Here is a 26,230-nt window from a genome sequence, read left to right as displayed (position 1 = left end):
CTGCAGGGAACAGAAAAGGTGCAGGAGGGACAAAGGGAGCACACCTGGGGCTGCAGGGAACAGAAAAGGTGCAGGAGGGACAAAGGGAGCACACCTGGGGCTGCAGGGAACAGAGAAGGTGCAGAAGGACAAAGGGAGCACACCTGGGGCTGCAGGGAACAGAGAAGGTGCAGGAGGGATAAAGGGAGCACACCTGGGGCTGCCAGGAACAGAGAAGGTGCAGAAGGATGAAGGGAGCACACCTGGGGCTGCAGGGAACAGAAAAGGTGCAGAAGGACAAAGGGAGCACACCTGAGGCTGCAGGGAACAGAGAAGGTGCAGGAGGGATAAAGGGAGCACACCTGGGGCTGCCAGGAACAGAGAAGGTGCAGAAGGATGAAGGGAGCACACCTGGGGCTGCAGGGAACAGAAAAGGTGCAGAAGGATGAAGGGAGCACACCTGGGGCTGCAGGGAACAGAAAAGGTGCAGAAGGACGAAGGGAGCACACCTGGGGCTGCAGGGAACAGAAAAGGTGCAGAAGGACAAAGGGAGCACACCTGGGGCTGCAGGGAACAGAAAAGGTGCAGGAGGGACAAAGGGAGCACACCTGGGGCTGCCGGGAACAGAAAAGGTGCAGGAGGGACAAAGGGAGCACACCTGGGGCTGCAGGGAACAGAAAAGGTGCAGGAGGGACAAAGGGAGCACACCTGGGGCTGCAGGGAACAGAAAAGGTGCAGGAGGGACAAAGGGAGCACACCTGGGGCTGCGGGGAACAGAAAAGGTGCAGGAGGGACAAAGGGAGCACACCTGGGGCTGAGGGAACAGAAAAGGTGCAGGAGGGATAAAGGGAGCACACCTGGGGCTGCAGGGAACAGAGAAGGTGCAGGAGGATGAAGGGAGCACAGCTGGGGCTGCAGGGAACAGAAAAGGTGCAGGAAGGATAAAGGGAGCACACCTGGGGCTGCAGGGAACAGAAAAGGTGCAGGAGGGATAAAGGGAGCACACCTGGGGCTGCAGGGAACAGAAAAGGTGCAGATGGACAAAGGGAGAACAGCTGGGGCTGTATGGAAGACAGAAGGGAGCTGGGACAGCTCCCTGACACAGCTCAGTGGCTGTGGCACTGTCCCACTGCCCATTTCTCACCTGCCATTCCTGTGACTGCCAGGGAAAGTGGCTGGAAAGCTGCTGGGGGGAAAAGGACCTGGGGGAGGTGGCCCACAGGCAGGTGGCCATGAGCCCAGGTGTGCCCAAGGCAGGCAGAGAGGCCGGTGGCATCAGAGCTGGCCCAGATTTGGGGTGGCAGCAGGGCCAGGGCAGTGCCCATCTCGTGTACTGGCATTACTGGGGCATCGTCCATCCTGGGGACACTTCTGTGACAAGGACACTGTCCAGGAAAAGGGATGGAGCTGGGGAAGGGTTTGGAGCACCAGGAGGGGCTGAGGGAGCTGGGAAGGGGCTCAGCCTGGAGAAAAGGAGGCTCTGGGGGAACTTTTCCCTCTCTGGAATTCCCTGATGGGATGAGGAAGCCAGGTGGGATCGGGTTCTGCTCCCAGGAACAGGATGAGAGGAACGGCCAGGGCAGGCTCAGGTTGGATAACAGAATTTTTTCACTTAAAGGGCTGCCCAGCCCTGGCACAGCTGCCCAGGCAGGGGTGGAGTCTCCATCCCTGCAGGGATTTAAAAGCCCCATGGATGTGGCACTTGGGGACATGGGGCAGTGGTGAGGGATGGTTGGACTCCATGATCTCCAAGTGCTTTTCCAATCTAAACTATTCTCTGATCCCCCTCCAAGGACTCTCCAGCATGAAAACAGCCCTTGCCTTGTGCTCCCTGCCACCAAGGGGACTCCCCATCTCCTACCAAAAATCCCTCAGGCAGTTTGCTGTTGGATTTTCAAACTGGGATTTTTCAGACAGGGACTGCAGAACTCAGAGAGGGAGAGGGACCAAGGCCACCCCTTCAAGCAGCAGCCTGTGAAATCAGTTCACCCATGTCACAAATTTTAAATTTGAAGGTCAGTGTCAACAAGTACCAGGCAGTGCTTCCCTGCCTCACAGGCACTCTGCCATACACTCAGATACTATGGAAACCTTAACCTGTATATCCTGAGCAGGAGGAGGAGGAGGTGACAGAAAAGCTTGGATATAATTCCCTCTCTCCTCAAAAGACTCCACATAAACACACAAACAGCCTGAACAGGGAGATCTCTTGATGCTTTTGGTAACCAGGCTAAGAATAGGTACAGGGACAGCAAAGTGTCCAAGTGAGACTCCCCTGCACAGAACACCGAGCTCACAAGAAGCATTCCCAATACTGCTCCTGCTTTAATCGGTTTGGAGGAGAGGAAATTCACTTTGGTTCTTTCTCTAACACTTGTTCCATTGCATTTGTCAGGCAGCTGCCCCTGTGTGTCCCAGGGAGAGCTGCTGGAGCCAGGGCTTGCGTGTCGGCGCACGCAGCACAGATCAGAGATGGGCACGGAAACAGGAGCCAGATCTGTCTGCACATTCCAGTCACCCCTTCCCAGGCAAAGGAATTACACAGAGACAGAGTCAGAGCAGAGCCTGGCTCGTGCTGCTATCAGCTACCCATGGAGATGCTCCTGGCACTGCCACCTGAGCAGTGGCACCTGGAACACAAGCTCAGTGAAATGCTCAGTGCACGCCAAAACTTCCCCAACATCTCGTTTATAATTCTGCAGCTTGGCCTTTCTAATCAAAATCATCCTTGTCCCAACAATGTAAAAGTCATTTCCAGAGAAAGAGCAGGTCTGATCCCTGGGGGATGGAGGGACATCAGCTTGTGTACAAAATCCTTGAGGTACCTGCCAGCTCCAGCTCAATCCTTACTCCTAACTAACTACACCCTTGAGACACTGGCAAAAGGCTTCCTGCTATTCATCACTGCCACAAAGTGAAAACAGAGGCAGAAAACCCTGGAGGCAAATGCAAGAAACCAACTGCAGGATTTCTTTGAATATTTTTTTTATTAAATCTTGATTTTTGTTAAAAATTCTCAGATTCACATCAACAATGACACCTTGAAGATGTTACTCATTTACAGCTTTCCCTGTGAAGAATGGCAGCCTCAAACCTGTTTTAAAGGTAAGGAGTGTAAGAAGTTTGTGGCCTATCACAGAGCCCAGCAGCAAAAAAAACCAAAATGCTTTTGGGTCCAGCAAATCTGACCTGCTCTGCTGGAAGGGAACCACCTCAGAATCAGCTCCACCTCCTGCTTTTAACAACCACCCCACAAGATCGGTACAAGCACAGCTCTCCCCTTTCTCCAGGTCCTTGGTTTTGTTTCGGGATGCACCCTTGAGAACTTGCAAGGCAAGGCTTAACAGCTAATTGTCAGCTGCCACAGGAATTAGTGGCACCTTTCCAGGGCATCCATCTCTGGCTGCTTTTCCAATAGCTGGCTCCTCCTCAATGCCCACATTCAAATGGTGGCACACAAGGTAGGCGGCAGATTCATTTAGAAGCACCAAGGTCTTCCCAGGAGAGATGCCTAAAAGAAATCGCTAAACAATGCACGGGTTGGGTTTTTTTTTTCCTTCCTATTTGCTATGGAAGTGCTATCTTTATTAATTATCTGAGAACCATGCTAACCTATTCCCTGACATGTATTATTAGATGTACAATGCATCTCTGGGAGTCAATGGGCTCCTGTATCAAATGATCAGCAAATTACCTCTAATGAGGAAGATAAGATCGTACAGTTCTGACTTCTGCCCACCTTGTGGTCACACATCCCAGCTTTGATGTGCGATGGTTTAGGTTGGGAGGGACCTTAAAGCTCATCCCATTCCATGAGCAGGGACACTTTCCACCATCCCAGCTTGATCCAGCTTATATCAAAGGTTTCTGACCTATTTTACTTGCAGACCCTCACAAGTTTCCCTGCAAACAGAAAGGGAATTCGGGACTGCTCTGCTTAGACTTTCCAGACCCCTCAGAAAGAAGCTCACAGCATTTCTTTATATATTCAGGCTCTGCTCTCAACTCTGAGGCTCCCCACTTGTTTGGCAGCTTCTCCTCATCACAAGCTCCAACGCTTCCACGCCAACCTTTTCCAGGCATCATCTGCGTGTCAGCAGCACTCCCCAGCATATCCTCCACTCCCCAGCACACCAACACAACCCAGAACACATCACTTCCCACTGAGTGCCTCCACAGAGCAGAGCTGCAGCATAATGACTTCCTCGTGCCCGTAATAGAAGCGCTGGGAGACGCGCAGGAATGGCAGCCCGGGCGCTCCCGCGTTACGCACGGCGCGGAGGCGCTGCATCACGGGGGAAGGTAAAGAAGCTTTTCCCACGTTCAGTGACGTGCTCAGCTCCACCAAATCCAGGCCCCAAAGGTTGGAAATGGAGATGTGCTGATGGGACAGTAATGGAGGATGGTGGATGGTTTTAATTGTATTGGTTTTATAAGCAGAGAAGCCAACTTTAAAATTAAGCGTGCAAATTTGAATTCATCATTTCTCTGTCTGGATTTACAAAGCACCCAACCTGTCAAGAAGTGTCCCCTGAGGAAGGCAATGCATGGGCAGAGCAGTGCACTTCCTGCTCTGTGGCACTGTGGCCTTAAAACAAATAGAACTCACTTCTATGAGTGATGCCAAATATTCCAGCACAGATTTGAGATGACTTTGTGACACTGAACAGGAAAACAGCTCGTTCAGAGGCAGATGTTGGAGCCCACACTTCAGGAAACACTGGTACCAAAACACAACAGGAAGGAAAACAAACCTCAGGCTGCCTGCACTGTCACTGTCCCTGAGATTAAAGTCACATGAGAAGGTACCTGGAAGTATTTGGAACCATAAAAGAAAGCATTTTATGAGACAAGATGGGTAAAGCACCAAGCAGCTGGGCACTGTGCAAAGCAGGGGAATAAAAATGTTACTCAGTGTCTCCTGAGGAAGGCAATGCATGGGCAGAGCAATGCACTTCCTGCTCTGTGGCACTGTGGCATTTTAACAAATAGAACTCACTTCCAGGTGAATCCATGGATGCCAAATATCCCGGCACAGATTTGAGGTGACTTTGTGACACTGAACAGGAAAACAGCTCATCCTGAGGCAGATGTTGGAGCCCACACTTCAGGAAACACTGGTACCAAAACACAACAGGAAGGAAAACAAACCTCAGGCTGCCTGCACTGTCACTGTCCCTGAGATTACAGTCAGATGAGAAGATACCTGGAAGTATTTTGAACCATAAAAGAAAGCATTTTATGAGACAAGACAGGTAAAGGACCAAGGAGCTGGGCACTGAGCAAAGCAGGGGAATAAAAATGTTACTTTTGCACTGGGGAATGTTCTTAACATTTCCTGTTAGAAGAAACTTGAAAGTGTTTCTTAGTATCCATGGGTTAATCCCGTGTTTTGATACCAGGCAGAACATTTGCATTAGAAAAGTGGCACATTTCCTTAATGCACCAAAATTCACAGGGAAAGGGGAGGGCAGAGGAGAGCAGAGCAAACACAGACTCCAGGCAACAAGATTCCAGTCATTTAGGAAGCTGAGTGTAAGAGCAGAAAATCTGAGACTCATTAAGAATATTTGCTTTAAAATAGTCCTTGTGTCCATTAGTGGCTCCAGATGAACTGCTGGTTTGGAGGTTTAGGGTTCTGTCCCACACAAAAAAAAAAAAAAACCCATACAGGATTGATCTGATTGACTTATAAGTGTCAATGTTCTGTATTTCACTCAATTTTACCCTCGAGGAACAGATCATTTGTTGTGTGATTGGTTATGTCAACATAGCCCTGAGAAACCATTATCCATTTACCACAATTAGCAGGGACAGATCATCAAATCCCAGAATGGTTTGGGTTGGGAGGGACTTTAAAGCTCATCCCAATTCCACGCCCTGCCATGGGCAGGGACATTTTCCACCATCCCAGGTTGATCCTGGCCTTGGACATTTCCAGGCATCTAGGGGCAGCCACAGCTTCTCTGGGAATTCTGTGCCAAGGCCTCACCACCCTCCCAGCAAAGAATTCTTTCCTAAAATCCAACCTAAACCTGCCCTCTTTCATCCCACATGGATTAGTCAGACCTCTAAACTGGTAACAGGCACCAATTAACAAACAGCAATGACTGCAGAGAAAAGGGATTTCAATTTGCACTTCAAACCTGGCCCTGCAAGTGCTGCAATAACATCAATTTACCTGGTGGGCCAGGCCTCCTACACCAGGGCAGCGACGAGCTGCACATTGTTCTGCCTTTATCCTTCCTAAAGAAACCCCAAAACCTCAAACTGGCTTTGCACCTCTCCTCAGGCAGCATCCACCACCAGGATTTGCATGTGCTGAGCTGCAAAAGCAAAACTCAAGCACGACAAGCCCCAGTGAGCAGCACTTTCAGGTGTTCCCTGACAAGAAAACTCTGCTTATTTTGCTTGTTGGGGGTTTTGCTCACTAAGAGTAACACCAAATATTCCACCCTGACTTAAAATCCCAGTTAGGAGCTGCTTCAAAATGTTCACAGTCTGCTCCTTCTCACAAAAATAAAGGTATTTAGCACAGATTGGAGGAAAAATCTCTGGTGATGAGACAGGAGCCAATGACCATGAGCTCCCTTCCAGTTCACTGCTCCTGTGGGGTCTCCAAAGCAGAAGAATTGTCTCTGGAGCAGGAAGCAATTCACAAAGGGCCGCCGTGATCTTGGCATCAAACAGGTAACAGCTGTGGGGAGCTGCAGTTCCCAGCCTGGTGAAAACATTACTGTGGGCAGCAGGAGAAATGCCCTGGGAAAACAGGCAAGGCAACTGGGAGAGGTGACAGGAGTCAAAAAGCAAGGAGAAATAATCAGGCAACAGAGACCGGAAGGGAAAAACAACAAATAAACATAAAATATACACAGCCAGAAGGGGAGAGACACTAAAAATTTAAGCTGAAGGTGTCGTGGCATTTCCAGAATTAATAGCTGTGGGAAGCAGGCTCAGGAAGGGCTCTGGCTCCCCATAAGCAAACAAAACTTGGGAATGCATCAACAACATCAACTCATTAGCTAAACAGTCCCAGAGATGCACAAATATTCAAGGGAAGATGATAAAGATGAAGATGATGATGATGATATCTTTCCCAGGCCATCTGAACAGCACACAAACAAACCTCCAATTTTGCCATTGAGACCCAGCCTAAGTGAAGGCAATTCAACAATCATGTTTTACTTGTTCCCAGCATTTGCTGCTTTTGCTCTGACTTGACAACTGCCAAAATCCATCCTCACGTGTAAACAAACACGAGAGCTAACAGTCCCCACTTGAAAAATCAGAGGATTCCAGAAAACTGCTCTGGACTTCCCTTTTGCAACACAACATCAAGAAGTTCAAGAACTGTCTGTACCACAGCTGAGCTGCCGGAAAAATCTGCTCAATGAAGGCAGGCAATTATCCCAGCTCCAGAATCCCTGAACGCCCAGCTGAACCCATGCAAAGTTCCATTTCTGGAAGGACAAATGGAAAAGCAGAGGCATCCCAAAGGCCTGAGTGGGCACAGATAACACTGCATGATAACAACTGGGATCTCAGATGGTAAGTGAAGTTAAGGGATTTGTCAGGGGGAGATGAATCTCTCTCCCCATCACCACATAATCAGACTGTGGTTCATTTCTGCTGCTATTTCTGCATAGAAACGAGTTTAAGATTACTCAGTACTTGATAAAAGCCGCCAACCCACGTTCCAAGATGTTACTATCTCGGATATCAGAGATTTCTCCATGAGAACAGAAATATCTCAGATAATCACCTGCATGTGACACTCCTCTCAGGAAACAAAGTTACTTAATCTTCTTCACACACATGTGAGGCTGGCAGCACAAGAAACCCAGGCACTTTCAAGTTATCATATCACGGTATCAACGCACGCGGTCTATCAGACTCACATAAAAGCAACAAGAGGTCAGAAAGTGGTCAGTGCTTGGATTTTAACACACACACAGCAACAGAACAGCTTATCTAAAGTGCTTCTCAGCATCTCTGTGAATCCTTAATGCCATTTGAACCATTTCCAGCCCCTTCAGGCTCCAAGTTGTTTGGGTTTGGACCAGCATAACAGGGCATTAGCCTGTCAGCATTAAGGTATTATCACCACACAGGTAAAATTTTTGGTAAAGACCCCGATGTTTTTTGAGCAGGAAGGGACATCGTGTGGGAAAAAATAATAACATGGACCTCAACTTTAGTAAATAACTCACAGGAGCGCAATACCAGCCACGCTAGGAAGCCCAGAGCCAGGGCAGCCTCGTCCCTGCTGTCCTCAGCAGCTCACAAGGCAGAACCCCAGCAAGAACCACAGGGAGCACAACTCAGAGTGGGAGAAATGGGGCTGCACTGGCCAGGGTGGATGTGACGGTCCCTGAAACGCTGGGGATCCACAGGCGGGACAAGAAGGTCTCAGGATCCTTGCTGGATGCAGGAGGGAGGACAGGCAGGAAAGCTGGAGCCTGTCAGCAGCACCTGGGCACCACCATGAGGGTCCCCAGGCTTGTGGGGACCCCTCCATAGTGTCCCTCATTCTGTGAGACCCCCACAGTGCCCCTCATGCTGTGAGGGACTCTCACAGCCCATCAGCCCTGAGGGGCTATCCCAGCCTTGCAGGGGCCCCCCTTGCAGTGTGACATCCCCACGATGCTTCTCATGCTGTGAGCTGAGGGACTCTCCTCACAGCCTCACCAGCCCTAAAGGAACCCCCAGCCCTGAGGGAGCTCCCACACTGTGCCCCCAGCCCTGAGGGACCCCCTCACAAACTCCCAGCCCTGAGGGACCCCCTCACAAACCCCCAGCCCTAAGGGACCCCCTCACAAACCTCCATCCCTGAGCGACCCCCTGACAAACCCTCAGCCCTGAGGGACCCCCTGATAAACCCCCATCCCTGAGGGACCCCCCTCACAAACCTCCATATTTGAGGGACTCCCCTCATAAACCCCCATCACCGAGGGACCCCCTCACAAACCTCCATCCCTGAGCGACGCCCCTCACAAATTCCTAGCCCTGAGAGACCCCCCTCACCGTGCCCCCAGCCCTGAGAGACCCCCCCCCTCACAAACCTCCATTCCTGAACGACCCCGTCACAAACCTCCATCCCTAAGGGACCCCCTCACAAACCTCCATCCCTGAGAGACCCCCCTCCATTCCTGAACGACCCCCTCACAAACCTCCATTCCTGAACGACCCCCTCACAAACTCCCATTCCTGAGGGACTCCCCTCACAAACCCCCCAGCTCTCAGGAACCTCTCCCCACCTTGCCCCCAGCACTGAAGGATCCTCGCTCGCAGCCCCCCCAGCCCTGAAGGATCCCCGCTCACAGCTCCCTCCACCGCTCAGGGATCCCCGATCACGGCTCACCCAGCCTTGAGGGACCTCTCTCGCAGTCCCCCCAGCCTTGAAGGACCCCCGCTCAGAGCTCCCCCGGCCCTCAGGGACCCCGCGCCCCCCTCCAGCCCCTCAGGGACGCCCCAGCCGAGCCCCCCCCCACACCGCCGCTCCAGGGGGCTTCCCCCGGACTGTACCATTCCCGCCTTCCCCGGCCCCACGGGCTGCCGCGGGGGGGTTCCGGGGGGGGTGTTACCGCTCTCCCACCTTCCTCCCCCTCTCCCCGCGCGTGGTACGGTCCGCTCCTACCTCTCGGCGCCCTCACTTCGCCCTCCCGGCGGAGCCGCGAGTGGCTGGGGGGGGAGCCATAGCCGCTGCCTCGTCTTCCCGCTCCGTCCGCCCTCCCCTGCTCCCCCCCCCCACGGGCCGGACACAGTTGGTTTATTCCGAGAAGCCGGCCGGTCTTCTCCCCTTAAACCGCTGGGTCTCGCACGTCTTCGGCCATTTCCGACCGAACCGGCGGAAGTTGCCGAAGTGGCGGCGGAACTTAACGAAGAGAGGCGGCGATAGGCGAAGCGGGGGCGGAGATAGGCGAAGCGGGGGCGGAGATACCCGAAGGGTTGAGGGCGGGGAGCAGCGAGACACTCGTCTCCGGAACCTGCCGGGAACAGCCGAAGCTTCCCTCAGCTCGGCTCTCGCCACTGCGCACGCGCGCTGAGCCCGGGAGCGTTTTCCCGCCGAAAAGGCGGGCGCGCCCCCCCCGTCCCTCACACCCTCCGCTCCCCTCATGGAGGAGCCGCCATGTTGGCAGGGGGCGATGCTGCCTCCAAGGGTCAGCCGCAGCCCGGCCCTGTGGGCAAGCAGCTCTGTGTGTCCCCTAAAACCTTGTCAGAGTGTCCCCCTGGAGATCAGACAGTCCATGCAGTGCTTTGTATCCCCCAAGAACTCCGTAAGGATGCTGCCATGGAGCTCCATCATGCCTCAGCCCTATAGTGATGTGGACACAATAGTTGCCACTGGACCGCTGAGAGACGTCCAGGTGTCTCCTGGTAAAAGGGGTTAGGAAAACAACTGTGTTGTGGGAAACTGATCAGCAGATACTAAAATATCACTATGGTTTGGAGTTTGTTACAAAATAACATCCAGATCCACGCTGGAGGGTTGGCGTGAATAGCATCAGTGGTTAAATGTTGTGAAGTCAGAGGAGCTGTGTAGAAAGAAGCAAGTACCAAACATAGCATGCAACAGATGGTAACTGAAGCAAAAGAGGGGGAAAAAGGCAATGAAGAAATAAAGGAAGGGGGGAAAGGCAAGTAACACTGCCAGCGTCTTCTCACAACCAAACCACGTCGCACAGGTCCAGTCCTCTGTTCGTGCATTCTAATTTTATGTATTAGGAGTTCCATGAAAGGCATTTGTATCTATGGCAATCAAATCCCACACCAAAACACACAATATGACAACTTTGGGGGAATTAGAGAGTTTTTCACAGGAAGAAATGGGGGTTTATCCAGGAGTAAAGAGGGTGGTGTGTTTCTGGCCAAAAAGCTCCAAGAATCTCAGTTTTAATAAAACATGAGCACTTCAAAGCGGCGAAAAACCACTTTCCCATCACTCTGCACTTTTTAACAGTCATTTACACATGTGTAAAGAATGCAAGGAGAAACTAACTTTTATTCTGAGATGAAAAACCAACGAGGGGTGAGGCGGGGGCACAGATCTGCCCTTTGATAAACAATAAAAAAATCCAATCTCGCCACAGGGAACGCGCTGTACCGAAGGGCAGGAATAGGTACTGCAGGTTCAAAGGAGAAACAATACTTTTTATATTTTATCAGGACAAAAATTTAAAAAAGACTATGACTGTGGCACAGTAGAAAGGCTAAATTAACATTCAAATCACTGAACACACCCACGTTGTCCTACCACACACATCTGTTCCCACCGTGCCACGGCTCAGGGGTTTTGTATTCCACCCTGATCTACTTGGAGCTCTGCAGGAAGAAACAGGGGGACAATCATTCCCTTATTCCCTTCAGGTCCTCACTGAGGAAGAAATACCAGTGGAGAATCACTTCAGGGATAACTCAGGAGAACAATTCTTCTCCCATCTCCCAAAAGAAAAGCTGTCAGGATCAGTAGTCAGTGTGGCAGGTCTCCCTTTCAGGAAGCACTATCAAGGCTATTACAGATTATACTGACAGAGACACCTTCAGATTTAATCCCCTTTCTCTGTGTGTTTCCCCTTCTTCCTCTTACAGGAATTGGTTTTTAAGAGGAGTTTTTAGCTTCCCTTCTACCAAGTGAAAAATCCACTGCTCCTCTGCCTTCTGCTTATCCCAAAAGAAAAATTACTGTATTCAAATACCCTCATTTCCCACCTTTCCTGCCATCTGGGCTTTTATTTCTCATATAGATGTAAAATTTCCACATCAGAAATGGATCCTTAAGGGCAGGGTCTATAATCTATGATTAATAATTATTTAAATAAGAAAATAAGTTGCCAGTAAAGTTGCTGGACACTTTCCTGGCAAGGAAAAGCCTTTCACTCCTATCAGCTTCCAAACCTGTTTTCCCAAAGGTACAGACTCAATTCACACTGCCAATCCTGTTAGAGACTTGGAAACTCCATTGTGACCTTGAGTTGAAGCTGACAGGGTGGAGGACTGAAAACACTAATCCTAGGAAACATGCAAATGTAAAGCAAAGCCACCTAAAAAGCAGCCACAGTTTAGATCTTGGCCTTCTGTTCAACTTTTAGGAATAAATTCTTCCCTGTGAGGGTGGTGAGGCCCTGGAATAGAATTCCCAGAGAAGCTGTGGCTGCCCCATCCCTAGAAATGTCCAAGTTGGAGATGGAGCTTGGAGCAACCTGAGATGGTGGAAGCTGTCCCTGCCCATGGCAGGGGGTGGCACTGGAGGAGCTTAAAGGTCCCCTCCAACCCAAACCAGAGTGGGATTCTGCTGACAGAACTTCTTTAGACACCTCTGTATCATTTCAGGCTGTGAATCTCCCTTATATTTATTGCCTTTCAAGTTACTCTGCACTTGGCAGCTGCAGCTGAACACAGTGAATGCCATCACACCTTTGTGTCCTCTCCTTGTAAATGGTCCCCACTTCCCCTCTTTTCCTTTCCCCCTCCACATTCCCTCTTCCTCACCCCACTTCCTCCTGAGCATGGCTTGAATCCCGGTGTCTCCAATCTGCTCTAAATTCCATTGAGTCACTGCAGGCAGGTATTCAGGAGTTTCAGAGCCAGCAAATGCACATTTCCATGGCACACTTCCATGGCCTGAAATAAACCCCAGAAAAACATGGAACAACGGTGGCAGGGAGGACCCTGAGCTTCCATCTTTTCCCCGCTGCAATCTTTTTGGTACATCTTTTTTCATCTCTCTCTCCTCATTTTCCACAGCAGACGGCACCAAGGTCGGACCATCTGCGGGTTTTACAAGTTCCATGGAATGTTTTCAGACCGCACTCTTAACCTCAGACACTCCTATCGGATTTCAGACGATTCAGCCACTTTTTAGCCCCAGGGTGCTGTAGGTGCTAAATAGATTATCTGCATCTCTCAGCCACTGCGGAGCAACTCCACAGCAAAGCTCAGTTTTTAATCCTGCTGAGACTCCCGACTGCTTTTGGCCATCAGGTATCCCAGGGCTTCACGAGAGGAAATGTTAATCTGGAATGCTGGCCAAACTCCAGTTTAGGTAATTATATTCTGACAATTTACATTTTCCCTGCAGTTTTTTAATGGATATGGAATTTTTTTTCTTCTTCTCTTGCTTTATGACAAAAAAGCAGTGGCCTGGTCGTGCTCCTGCTGTTGGAGCAGCTGCCAGGCTTTGCAGCTTGAGTAGCTGCATTTCAGTGGTAGGTAAAGGCATCTCAGTACAGTTAAATAAAGCCCTTTGAAGACCCCATGGGCACGAGGAGTATTGTGAAATGCACCCCACTGCCGGCCATAAAGCATGGCAAGGGCTGAACATGAAATGAAACAGCCAGGAGCAGGATCTCCTGGCAGGAGCAGGAAAGGAAAAGTCAGCACAGGAACGGACACACAGACCCTTCCCTCCCCAATCCTAATTCTGCTTTGGGCCCAGCGCAGCCCCAGCTGGGATCCAAAGAGCAAACACAATGAACTGGCAGCATCCTGCACAGAGGAACCAGCTCCTGACAGCAAAAGAAAATAAGCTTATAAAAGTAGTGGAAGCTTTTGGCAAGATGCTGGAGGACACTGCCTGGTGCTTAAATGGGATGAGGAAAAGAAATGCCTGTTCCCTTTTTAATGAGGGCACAGTAACTGGATTTATCTCACCTGGCTTTGTAAAAGAAGAATCATTGGGCAAGAAATGGAGTAGAAGCTTTTGTTTGGGTGGAATATTATGGATCACACTCTCAGTATGTTGAATTGTACTGCCACATGCTTGATTAGGGACAAACATTCTAGATAAATTAATTAAATGATTGTATTATCACAGAATCACATAGTGGTATGGGTTGGAAGGGACCTTAAAAATCTTGTTCTGACCCCATTGCCACAATGCCTTTTTTATAAAACCATTCATAACCACTCTGAGTTCTTTTCTTCACAAGCAGCTTTCTAAAAGGCTCATTTTCCTATTTCAGCAACAATTCTTTAAGTTCTGAGAGATTAAGACAGTGGTGACAAATAAACCATGAGATTCTGGATGGATACAGACACATGTAGCTTTCCCTCCTTCCCAGATCACTGTCAGCCAAAGGCTGTTACCAGTACTAGGTGAGTATTTTTCCCAAGTAGTTTGTTGATTAAAATATGTTTTTCCCCATCCCCAAAATGACCAAAAATTAATTTCAGTGTGATGGATCACTCCTGGTTTGGGGGAGCTGGACATGGTGGGAGAGGGTAAAGGTAGAGCAGATTTCCCTCCCCTTGCTCTGTAACAGCTCACAGTAATTCTACACCAATCCAGCATCAAAAGAAATTATCTAAAACATATCTAAATAGAACTTACTTACAGAAATAATTCTTAAAATCCCATTAAGAAACTTCCATCTTGCAATACTCCTGGAAATTGCATGGACTCTTAGGGAAGATGGAATCCAGAGCAGGAAGCAGCAGCCCAGCCTGGTGACAGCCAAACAAAACTCCACCTGGACCTTGGCAATAGCTGAGCAATGGCACAAAATGCCAGCACTGCCTCTCTCCTCAAGGCTCCTTCCCCCTCCAAACCCTGCTGCACTCAGGAAGCAGCTGCATTTCTGGAAAATTCCCTTGAATTCCTGGAGTATTACAGCTAACCATGCTTCCCCTTCATCTCAGCACAGATGCTTTGAAGTTTTCCAGAGATACCCAAGGAAGAAGAACATCCAAATACCTACACTAGCCCCAACCTCCACCCTGGAACAGATGGTGGGGTTCTAAATACAGGCACATCTGGTAACCACTGGTATGAAAGAGCTGCCAGGCATCAGCTTATTCTGCTCTACTAAATATTCCATCATTTGAACTGTGTTTAAGCAGAAGTTAAAAAGAAACAATCATTTTGCTTATCTATAACACAATCCCCAAACACCTACACATTGTAACTGTGGCATAGCTCAGGCATTACACTCTTCTCTACCAAAAGCACTTTTTTTTTTTTTTTTAATTAAGCACTCAGCACTGTCTAAAATTAAATTAAAAGTGATTGCAAACCAAGAGTTGGGTAAAGTACAAAAGCATCGTTTTCAGCGTGTCCTTTGTTGCACCAGACTCGAGGCTGTGATGCTCCAGCACTTCAGCTCACCCTCGAGTCCACCCAATTTGAGGGGCCCTGACAGGCTGCCAGATTGCTGAGAGTCCTTGAGACAACTGGGGGAGCACAGACTCTGCTCACACAGACCTGTGTGTTTGAGCCAGCTGTTCCATTTCTCCCAAAATGTAAACCAGGGATAATTCTTCCTTGTCAGGAAAACAATCTGTTAGAAATTATCATCATCCTGTAGTAAAGGCAGCTGGGAAATACTTCTGCAGGTGGCTGGGGAAAACACCCACCCTCAAAATCAGACTTTCAGCCTGCACACTACCCATGGTCACCCCAAATCCACTCCCCAAACTCCATTGAAATAATCTTTTGGGACATTGTTCCATGGTTCTTTCTGTGAGCTGAGTGAATCATCTGTGTTTGCTAAAAATCCAAGGCGATAGCAGGCATAAAACGATCGTTGTGCATTAGAGTCACTTTGGGAAAAGGCTGTAAAAGGCTGTCTGCTGGGATTGTGCTAGAGGTTCACTGGAGACCCCACCACTGGGTTTGGATGTGTGCAGAGAGCTTTTAAAAATGGCTAGAGAGAAAAAGAAATACTCTGAGGAACTGGCTGATAAGGGAGTCTTAAATTGCAGATATAGAAAGAAGAACAAATACCAACAGTGGGGCCCTGTAAATCTGGGATGTAAGAGCCAACAGACCTCAGAACAAAACAGGCTCTGAGCAAACCAGAGGTGATTCTGAGGGAGGCTTTTGGCAAACAGTGAGGATGCTGGAATAAAAGCCACTTGTGATCACTCAATTCAAGCCTGTTTTCCACAAATTGACTCAGTTTAAGCAAAATAAAAGCAGGTCTTCAAGGTTTTCAGTTTCAAAAAGTTGAGATAATTAAGCAAACTAGTTTGAGAGGCTGAATGGCTGAAAGGCTCCGATGGGAAGACCTTGAAACCAAAAAAGAAAAAAACCATCTGCCATTTACATCCTGAATGGAGAAAGTGAATAAGAAGCACATGTGGGCAGTGAGGAGAACACGCTGGAGATGGGAGATAGTCAGGGTCAAGCCCCCAGGCTGAATAGAGATGCTGCTGCTGAGTGAGGAGAGCACAGGGGTGAAGGGATGGTGAGCTCTGACATCCCACAGCCACGTCTGAAAATGCCTCTGAAACTCTCCTATAACCACAGACATCCCAAATTTCCAGTGTCCCTCTGCAATCACAGAGACCTCCAGGCAGAACATCCCTAAGAACAGAGGGTGGGGACAACAATGGCAGACAACACTGGAGAACTGAGCTGAATCGGAACATAAAAAGCATGGAAACCCCGAGCACAAAGTGCCCATGAAATCTAAGTTACACCGTGCTAAAACAGCCTGGCACCTGTCTTTGATAAAATAACCATGGCCTCCTGACAAAAAGGCACTAAAGTCTTATTTATTGGGATTTTAGTAAAGCAACCAGAAATCTGGGGACTATTTGTAAATGGGGAAAACGGGGATCAATAACGAGAACGCCGGGATCGATAATAAACACTCGTGTGCCTTAAGTGCTGCGGGTTCTTTAAAAAGCACCCTACAATGATAAATAACAATAAATAATTGTCAGTGTTTTGAGCACAATCTATTTCAAGGCCTAACTTTACTATACAAAAGGCTTTAAATTTTAAAAAATAGATATCTAAGTAGCACAGGCCTGCTGCCAAAGCTGACCACTAAACTGAGGAAGCAGGTGGCAGCTGCTGCTTTTTCCCAGCTCAGAAGGTACTTCCTCCTTCCCACACTTCACCCAATTCAGTTATTAAAGCATTTGAAACAGCAAAATCCACTGCAAGCTGAATCAGAATGAAAATATTTCTTAAAATGTAAACCTTCCATGGTTTTTTTCATACCTGCAGGATTCTTAAGTGTATTTGCAAAAGCGCAGGACCGGAAATCCAGAGTCTGATCCCTTAATACTGAAGCCAAGCACATTGCATAATCCCATTAATACATTTATCAGGCTCCATCTTCACAGCAATCAGGTTTTTAGCCCTTTATACAATTCCCATTAGAAGGCTCTTCAAGCACCTCCCTGGGTTTGAAGCTATTCTGCTCTTTTCCAGCCTAAACTTTTTCAGAGCCTTTTGTTCTTGTGCCAGAATTGTCATTTAACTTAAATAACTCTTCTCCCTCTCTGGTATTTACACCAGTGTATTTATAGAGGAGGAATCTAATTTTTCTCTGCCTTTTTTTGTCACCACATCACCATCCAGGTTCCTTTAATCATTTTGGGAGCCAGATTCCTGTTCTCCAGATCATTTCCAGCAGATGCCCTCAGCTGCTCCTTTTCCAGCTGGAATCAATCTCTCCTATGGACAAGGAATGCAGAATGCATTTTAAGCCATGCCTCACTAAAACCTCTTGCAGTGGCATTCACATTTCTTTGTCACCAGTGGGAATAATTCAGGTGACAAATGTGATCCCAGACATATTTTTATCATCAGGACATCAGAATTATCCTGTGGTTGATGAATACATCCCAATGCCCACACAGAACCCCCAGCTTTCTCTCAGAGTTTGCATTACAAGAACTCACATTTGCTTACAGACAAATGGTCCCAAAGTCAGTCATTCTTCTCCTGGGATCTCCTGGTTTTCCTCTTTTGATGACACCTCCAAATCCCATTAATTTCTGTTCTATCATTAGTCAATACCTGGATTAACACCAGGCTTGGGACCAGTTCATGAGGAACACTATTGCTAACTTGCCTGCCAATCCTTCTTCAACCATCCTGCCTTTTCTGCCATTAATGCAGGATTTATTGATGCAAAACAGGAGCAAAATACTTCAATTCTGATTGATTTAAACTCTCTAGCTTTGCATTTTTGGTTTTTTTTTTTTTTAATGAAAGGCTGATTTTTGCTTGTGGAGAACAACAAAGGCATATGTCTTCATAAATCAGGCCTTTGCCTGAACTGCCAAGCTGTCCTATTTTTACAGTTGGGCATCTGTAAAAATTAATAAACTATGCAAGTCAACACATTTGATGTTAAAAATGGTAAATGAAGTTTCTTAATGACTAGTCTGACTTTTTCATTGTACTTTGGGTTTATTTCACAAATTTAAAAAACAATGAAAAGAACTTGTAGTTAAATAAAATTAAGCTAAATATGCTGAATACATAGTTTAAATTAAAACAAACTGGTTTGTTGTACAAAGAAATTCTCCAACCTATAAATAGAACAAACTTCTACCTATTCAGCATGTCTTCAGGTTTCTAGAACTTGAAACAAAATTAATTTCTATTCTCATGCAAAGGAAGAGCTGATGCGCAAGTAAAATGAAAAGTGGCAAAAACCACTTGGCTAAACATTTTCTTTAACCTACCTGTCAAGGAGAGGACACTCACACAACCCAAACACAGCCACTGTCCTCCTCCCATCCTTTTTTCTCTCCCCACAAATCCATGCCTGCACAGGAACTGCAGAAACTCTTGGGCTGACACCACCACAGCAGCCACAGGCAAGGAGGATTTTCCTGGTGCAAGAGCAGCCAAACAGAGCTCAGGGAGAGGGGCAGGCTGGAGAATAAACATGGGAATCTCTCCTGCAGCTGCTGTGGGGAGGGTTTGACCCAGCTGTGCACATGCACTGCTACAGGTCAGGAGCAGTCCCAGCAAGCATTACCTCAGTGTCAGCCTTACAAAGTTTCTTCAGCTTCCTCATCAGAGAGGAAAGCAGAGAAAGTGATAACATTGTCCAAATCTTCATTCACCAGTCCTGAAGCACTCTGAGATCCCCCAACACGTGGCAATGTTTTTGTTTAATCAATACCACTATTGGCTCCCAAGAGTGCAAGAGCAAACAACCATCTGCCCTTCCAATTACAGCAAAAACCACTACATACATAGAGATTTAAATCCAATCAAATGTAAAGATGAAGAAAAATCCTCCCTTTCTCCCACTTCCAGTGAAAGAACAATGCTATACTCTGCCTTTTTTTTTTTTTTTTTTTTGGTAATTAAAAATAGACTGAACTTTAGGAGTGTTATTGCACTTGAAGCAGTAGAATAAAGTGCATCATAAAAAGATGCCACTGGGATCGGTTAAAGCCAAGAAAATTGAAAACATTTTGAAGGAACGAAGCCAAAAACACAGAACCAGATTTAAACTTGGCTTGTGCTGTGGCAGGATGCCAGGGGAAGCAGAACCTGCTGGGGGAGTGTGGAGAGGGAAGGCTCCTGCTGCTGCTGCAGCCCATGGATCAGGTGAGATGGGCCAGGTAATGGGGGGCACAGCTGGCACAGCTGGGGGAGATCAGTGAGGTAAAGCCCTCACTGCAACCAGCTGGGCTGGGAAACGTTCTCATCACATTAAGCCATGGCATTAATAAACACTGAGCTGTAATCTACCACTTGCAGTCTTCAAAGAGCTCTAAAGCCAGTGACTAATTCTCACAACCACCTCCTTAGGTGCAGGAACTGTTTATAAAGATGAGAACAAAGGCAAAACGGTGAAGTCATTGGCCACAGCTCCTAAAAAGCAATTTTTGAAACCAGAGGAGCACGAGGCTCCCAGTGACACAGCCCCCTCAGTAGGTGGAATTTGCCTCGTGTTTCTTTGACAGCAGGACACATCTACAGCCTACAACATTTGTCCCCAAACCTGAAACTTCACATCTGAAGTTACTTCTGTAATGTGTGTGAAGCTGATTTTGTATCTTTGTGCAGGCAGGGAACAGCAGAGCAGGAGAAGTAAAATGGGTGAAGTGATGCTACAATGGAGACCAACAGGAGGTTCTGGCCACTAAACTTGCATTTCAGCTTATATGGTTTAAATAAGGAATAAAAGCACCTAGCTAAGCCTCCTCACTAAAAGGTTGGTAAATCACAATTCTTAGATTCTCTCCTTCATCTCGGTTTTTCCTCCAGCAAATAAAATTACCTTAAAATTTACAAGAAAGCTTTGAAACAGATTCAGGTTTATGGCAAACTCTTGGAGAAAAGATGCACAGAGCATCTCTGTTACCAATGCTCAGCTCAGCGGAGATCTCCAGAGGAGAACTAAAAAATATCTTAACAAAATGCCAGAAACAAGAATAAGTTACTAAAGGGAAAACAAACCCAACACACTTGTGTTTCTAAGCACCTCAACAACGTTATCAATAAGCCCAGATGCAGCCTTTCCACAAAAGCTGCGGTGACAATCGATTCAAATGGATGGCACTTCTGTAATGCCCCTATTTGACTCTCTCGAGCTGAAGCAGATAAAAATTCAAAGATTGGACTTCCTTGGTATTTTTATGTTAATCTGCACAGCTTTAGGGAAATTGTTGCGCCTCGACTCCAATTCACTCCGTGCAGTCAGAGCCATTCAAGTACCTACCAGCAATTTTCATACCCCTCGAAGTCTATCTCATAAACTGTCATCAACCCAATGCATTATCTTGCCTGAAAAAATCTGTCAGGAGCACCAGGCAGGCTCCCCCTCGGCTCAGATAAGCAGAGCAGACCTGACTCAGGCTCTTTTTTTATTTCCCCTTTCATCCTGATTTGTATTGTCTCCTTTACAATTTATTTTCCTGTTTAGCACGAGATCAGGCTATGTATATGTATAATGACTGTACAAGGGACAACGAGAGAAATAAAGTGGTTTTAATCTTCACCTATCCCTCTTTCTAACAGTTCCTTTTGCTTCATCTTTTTTGAGATATTTTAGCATTAAATTCAAATGAATTCTCCCTTTCTTTTGCTTTTGTTGAAAGAAAACAACAAAACACGTGAGAAACCCAGGTAGGAGGAAATGCTTTCCTGATCCGGAGTGCCTGGGCTTGCTCAAGCCTTTTGCTGTGTTTCTGCAGAAAGCAGAGGAGCAGCTACACCTCACTCCGGGCTACTTCTGCCCAAACTGCCACTGCATGTAAACTGCATGAAATCCAGTTTTATTGCAAATAGAGATGGGCATCCACGGACCCAAGCTGTGATAGGGCAGCGAAGGGCCCCGCTCTGGCTCCTGTTGGTGGATCCTGTGAACAGCTGGAAGATTTCCCTCCTTCCCTCCCACCTGAGGACTGTCTGGTATCCAGCTGGAGCTCCTCCCCGCCCCGAGGCTCTGTGAGTACCTGGGCTATCCCTCACGCCAGTTTTTCATGAACTTACACAACCTTCATTACCCTTCAGCCCAGCGCCTCTTCGTCAGGCTTGCCTGAAACAGACTGACAGGTTCAGAAGTTGTTGGGGTGATTGGGTGAGACCGGGGCTCATTTTGTAACAAAACAACGCAGATGCTGGGTTTTGTGTCACAGATCTGAGCAGAGATCCCAAGCAGTGAAACAACCTAGAGATTTAGGTGTAACCATGCAGAAAAATCTGTTTGGATGAACTTGGCCAAATGTCTAAAATACCACACTGATAAAGAAACCACCAGCCCAGATTTTTGGCATCAGCCAGCAGCAGAATGACACTGCCAATGTCCCAGGGCAGCTGATGGCAGCCAGGACCCTCCCAGCACTCAGAGGTTGCACCACACTCCCATTAAAATGCTTCACCAACAAGCTTGGGGTTGCACCACAGACACAGAAGAACAGAGCTCAGATGGACCTAAAGGTCCATCCCTTTACTCCAGGCTGCACAAAGTTTCACTTCAGTCATTTTCTTCCATAAGTCCACCCAAGATTCTCCAGGGTTTTCTTCAGATTGTGGTTGTCAGGCCCAGGTCAGTGACAATCAGGTAGAGCAAAAGCTCTAATTCATCAATCCTTTTAATTCTTTAAGTCTCTCTGCACCACCATTGTGATTATGCTTTCCTTTTAACAAGGCCTTCAAGGGCAACATGAAACACGGAAGAGCAAGGAGCAAAAAAGTCCTCAGGTGGTCGAAGATTCATTAGAACAGACAGAATTATTCCCTTTATCCTCTCTCCAGCCCCCACTTAATTGAGTAGCCTGATAAATTGATGAATTACAGTGAAATGATCTTGCTGTGATGCCTCTTGCTGATGAATGAAGAATATCCTGCCAGAGTCCCCTGGTTTCAGGTGATGGATTTGAGCCCAGGCTGCAACACAATTCCTTGTGACTGACAAGCTCAGCTATTTGCACTCTTAATCTTGATAATATTTGATTGAATAAATCCAAGGTCATCATTTCCCAGGTGGATAAATTGCTCAAAACATCACCAGCCCTCCAATTACTCCAAACTGCATTAACAAAAAAAAAAAGGTGAAGAATATTCACATTAGAGCTGCTGAGATTTCAGCCTCGTGGCTGGGAAATATCTACAACCCAAACCAAAGCTTTGCTGGAGCATGAATGAACAACTGTGGAGTTCCATTTGTCATCTCACAGCCCTTTTCCTGCAGCCCTCAAACCTCAGGGACACAAACCCCTGGGGAGTAATGTTGCTCATGTTCAGTCACAGCCCAGCAGATCCTTTCTTTTTTTGTGAAGTTTGATAGGAAGCAGCTTGGCTGCACTGGAGTGATTTCAAGACGTGGGAAGCTGGGAAAGGATAACTATTAATTGGCATAATTTTCTTTCAGCACATACAAACACTTTCTAATAGAGAGAAACATTAAAACTCCCATACTTGAGCTTTAGTGAATACTTTGGGGATACAATCTGATTTTTCCTTCCCATCTTCTTCTTCTTCAAGAGGCATAAATGGGAGCAAAAACTTCTGCACCTTGGCTGCACAGAACTTTCACACAGATCTCTGCACAGCATCAGCTGGATCCAAAGCTGGTGTGTCATTTGTGAAATATTCCAGTCCTTTATTGTGCAAGCTCCTAATTATTAATGTCTAGGCTCCATGTTTCTGCAGTGAGATTGATGATGTAGCTCAAGATGGTGGATTTGAACTCATTTTCCCTCAAATCTACAGATGGAAAACCACAGAAGTGCTTTTTATCCCCTCAACTTCTGTAGTCTCTGGGGCAGAAAAACCCCAAGGAACAAACAAGCCCCTCAAAGTGGAATCTGAGGTGAAAATTATCCTTCTCTGCCTCCACCACCACCACAGTGGCATAAATGTCTTTTAAACAGCTCCACATGTCCCTTGGGGGCAATCCAGACAGATTTTAGCAAAATTTCAGTGTCGTGTCTGTTTTTAGGGGATATAAACTGCATTTTTAGGGGACATAAACTGCACTGCTGCAGGCCCTCCTTCCATCCCACTGAGGCTTCTCAGGCCAGGTGCAGAATGGGGACTGCAGCAGGAACAGAACACAGCTGGAGCCCTGGGACCAGGAGAAAAGAGGCAATGATGCAAAAGGCAGTGACCACACATAACCCTTGTGAGGGTGCCAGCAGCTGTCCCCGTGGAACAATAGCAGGAAACTCTGTCACTGAGCTGGCCTGTCACAGAGCTGGGCATGGGAAAGTCCTGCAGGGGAGAGGCAGAGAACTTCTGGGCGTAAAGGGTTTCATTCTTCATGTGATTCCCACAGCAAACTGAAAGGGAAAGACTTTAAACCTTGAAATTAAGATGGTTTTGGAGGTAAAAGCATGGTTGGAGAGTCAAATGAAGTGAATCCATTTTTTCTCCAAGGACACCATACACTGGAAAACGACATAGAATGAGCAACCAGCACCTGGACTGGTGGCACAGGCTGCTCTTACTGGTCTAACAGGGCTTAACACAGACAGCTTGTGCTCCAGAAAATACTCACATTTATATATTCACATACATATATATGTACATATAGCCATGCTGGTCCCATCCAATACAAACAGATAATAAACCCACAACATTTTTGGCTCCAGGATTTAAAAAAATTTTAAAAATTTAAAAATTAGCAGTCTGCACGTGCTGCAGCAGAATTTGCATTAAAGTCAGCACTGCTGGTCCCAGTGAGTTATAGGGGCTTGCAAGAGGCAGGATAATGGGATTTGACCGTGTTTGGTTCCCTCAGAGGTAACTGCACTCTTATCAGGAGATGCAGATCTGGGGCTCTGACACTGCTCTGATTCATGCTCTGGAATGAAGCAGACATTTGATGGCATCTGCATTGCTGACTCAATTGTGTATCTTCAGTGCTGATCTTGTTGGTGCTGGGAAAAGGGATTGGGAGGGAAAAGTGCTCCTGCTGCCTGCATGCCACGGCTTTGCTGTTTGCCCCAGGGCCTCACTGGTAAAAATAGGTAAATAAAGAAAATAAATGTGTTCCTGCCTCCATCCCACATCCACCAAGGCAAGGCTTTCAGCTGGGTTTCTCCACCCAAACTTGGCAAAGCAACTTCAAGGAAAAAAGGGAATTCCAACTGCTCTGTTTTCGGAATATATTTGAAATTAAAAGAAAGTAAACCTTGCCCCGTCTTCCCCCTGCACTTTAATCCCAGCCAGTCTCAGAAAAAGGTGGAAGACAAATATTTTCTTGTTGAGGCTCATTCTACCTCCAAGTGATTGTTTCCAAAGTCTGGATTTATTTTTTTAAAGTTTCATCTCTGGCACATCTAATTTTCTTCCTTCTGGGGAATAAACAAGAAGAGCAGCAGCCCAGCAGGTGATGAAACAGATTCTTCTCCAACTCTACAAGTAGAAAGCTGAGACCAAGAGAGTGACAAGGAAGATGAATGAACACCTTGGAGGATGCTAATCACACATGGGAGTGGTGATTTCCAGCAACTTCTGCCTCATCTGGTGCTCTGGCAGCCCTTGGTGAACATTCCCAGCCCCATGTGCCAAACCCAGCATGGGATTCGCTGCTCCTGTTCTCTCCTTGCCCTGCCTTCACCACCACAGCTGTGATGGATGTGGCTCCTCAGCCTCTTCTTCTCACAGAGAGGGGCTGTGGCACCTTCTGTGCTTCAAAGTGGGTGATTTAGCAAGAAAGAAAATTGATATACATTTACAGAATCATACAAACGTGTAGTGGCTTCTGTTGGAAGGGAACTAAAAGTTCATCTCATTCCAAACCCCTGCCATGGACAGAGACACCTTTCACTAGACCAGGTTGCTCCAACATGGTCTTGTGTGGAGGTTCATCCTCATGGCATGAGCCAGGATGGGTTATCCATGTTGGACAAGGATAATATGGAAGAGGACTCTCTGTGCCTCGTGTCCCTCTTGATATTTTACTCATCAGTGGTGCAAACAGGACCTCAGGGGGGTCAGGCTGAAGGTTCTCTGCTGTCCTGCTGGAGCCACCGTGCAAGAGCCAGAGCCTTCCCCTGGCAGCTCCTCCCAGCCCGGCCCACCAGAGCCGGCACTCCTGGCACACACACCATCCACGCTGGCTCTGAGACCTCTGGGATGAGCCAGCAGGAGACACTGCCCACAGGCCCATCTCAGCTCCCTCCCTCCCACGTGGCCTGTGGCAATGGCCCCACCAAACCCAAAGCTGAAAGAGCCAGAGGATTCACAGCAAACCATACAAATGTGTAGTGGCTTGTGTACAAGGGGAGCTTAAAAGTCCATCTCATTCCAACCCCGTGCCATGGACAGAGACACCTCTCACTAGACCAGGTTGCTCCAAGCCCCTCCAACGTGGTCTTGTGTGGAGGTTCATCCTCATGGCATGAGCCAGGATGGGTTATCCATGTTGGACAAGGATGACATGGGAGAGGACTCTCTGTGCCTCGTGTCCTCTTGATATTTCACTCATCAAGGGTGCAAACAGGACCTCAGAGGGGTTCAAGGTCATCTGCTGTCCTGGTGGAGCCACCGTGCAAGAGCCAGAGCCTTTCCCTGGCAGCTCCTCCCAGCCCGGCCCACCAGAGCCGGCACTCCTGGCACACACGCCATCCACGCTGGCTCTGAGACCTCTGGGATGAGCCAGCAGGAGACACTGCCCACAGGCCCATCTCAGCTCCCTCCCTCCCACATTTGGCCCCACCAAACCCAAAGCTGAAAGAGCCAGAGGATTCACAGCAGACAAGAACAGGCCTGGGGTTGAGAGCCTCGATGCCCAGCGCCAGGGCTGAGCCTCCTCTCCAGGGAAGTTGTGTCTCATCAAGCCTTGGCTGAGCGCTGGCCCAGGCTGGGGCTTGCCCAGCTTCCCAGGGCAGCCTAGCCTGGCTGGTGACTAATTAGCCATGATTAATAATCACCTCTTCCCTCCATCATGGCCCTTCTCCTGGCACCCACTCGTTTGGCACAAAGCCCCTTGGGTTCCCTCGGTGACCCCAGAGCTGCACCAAACGTGGTCAGAACTGCTCCAAAGTCATCAGGGATGGACAAGGAGCCTCTCATCAAACCTCCAGGTTTTTAGGAGCT

The 26,230-nt window shown here is 47.8% G+C and overlaps 1 protein-coding gene across 2 annotated transcripts in view; it reads right to left on the bottom strand.

Annotated features, from left to right (window-relative positions):
• The window catches only part of EXTL3 (exostosin like glycosyltransferase 3), a 150,477-nt gene that overhangs the window by 119,406 nt on the left and 4,841 nt on the right, over positions 1–26,230 (bottom strand). Inside the window, exon 1 of one of the 2 annotated variants that reach the window (XM_054291806.1) lies at positions 9,617–9,927. The exons of the other annotated variant lie outside the window; for it this stretch is intronic. The gene's annotated coding sequence lies outside the window, so the exon portion shown is untranslated. Of the gene's footprint in view, positions 1–9,616; positions 9,928–26,230 lie in introns of those variants that run through there. 2 annotated transcript variants of the gene reach the window in all.

The sequence above is a fragment of the Melozone crissalis genome, unplaced genomic scaffold (genome assembly GCF_028551555.1).
Source record: "Melozone crissalis strain CALT ecotype California unplaced genomic scaffold, PUWL_Pcris_2 ptg000106l_1, whole genome shotgun sequence".
NCBI classification, from domain to species: Eukaryota; Metazoa; Chordata; class Aves; order Passeriformes; family Passerellidae; genus Melozone; species Melozone crissalis.
This window is presented reverse-complemented; position numbering and strand designations above follow the sequence as displayed.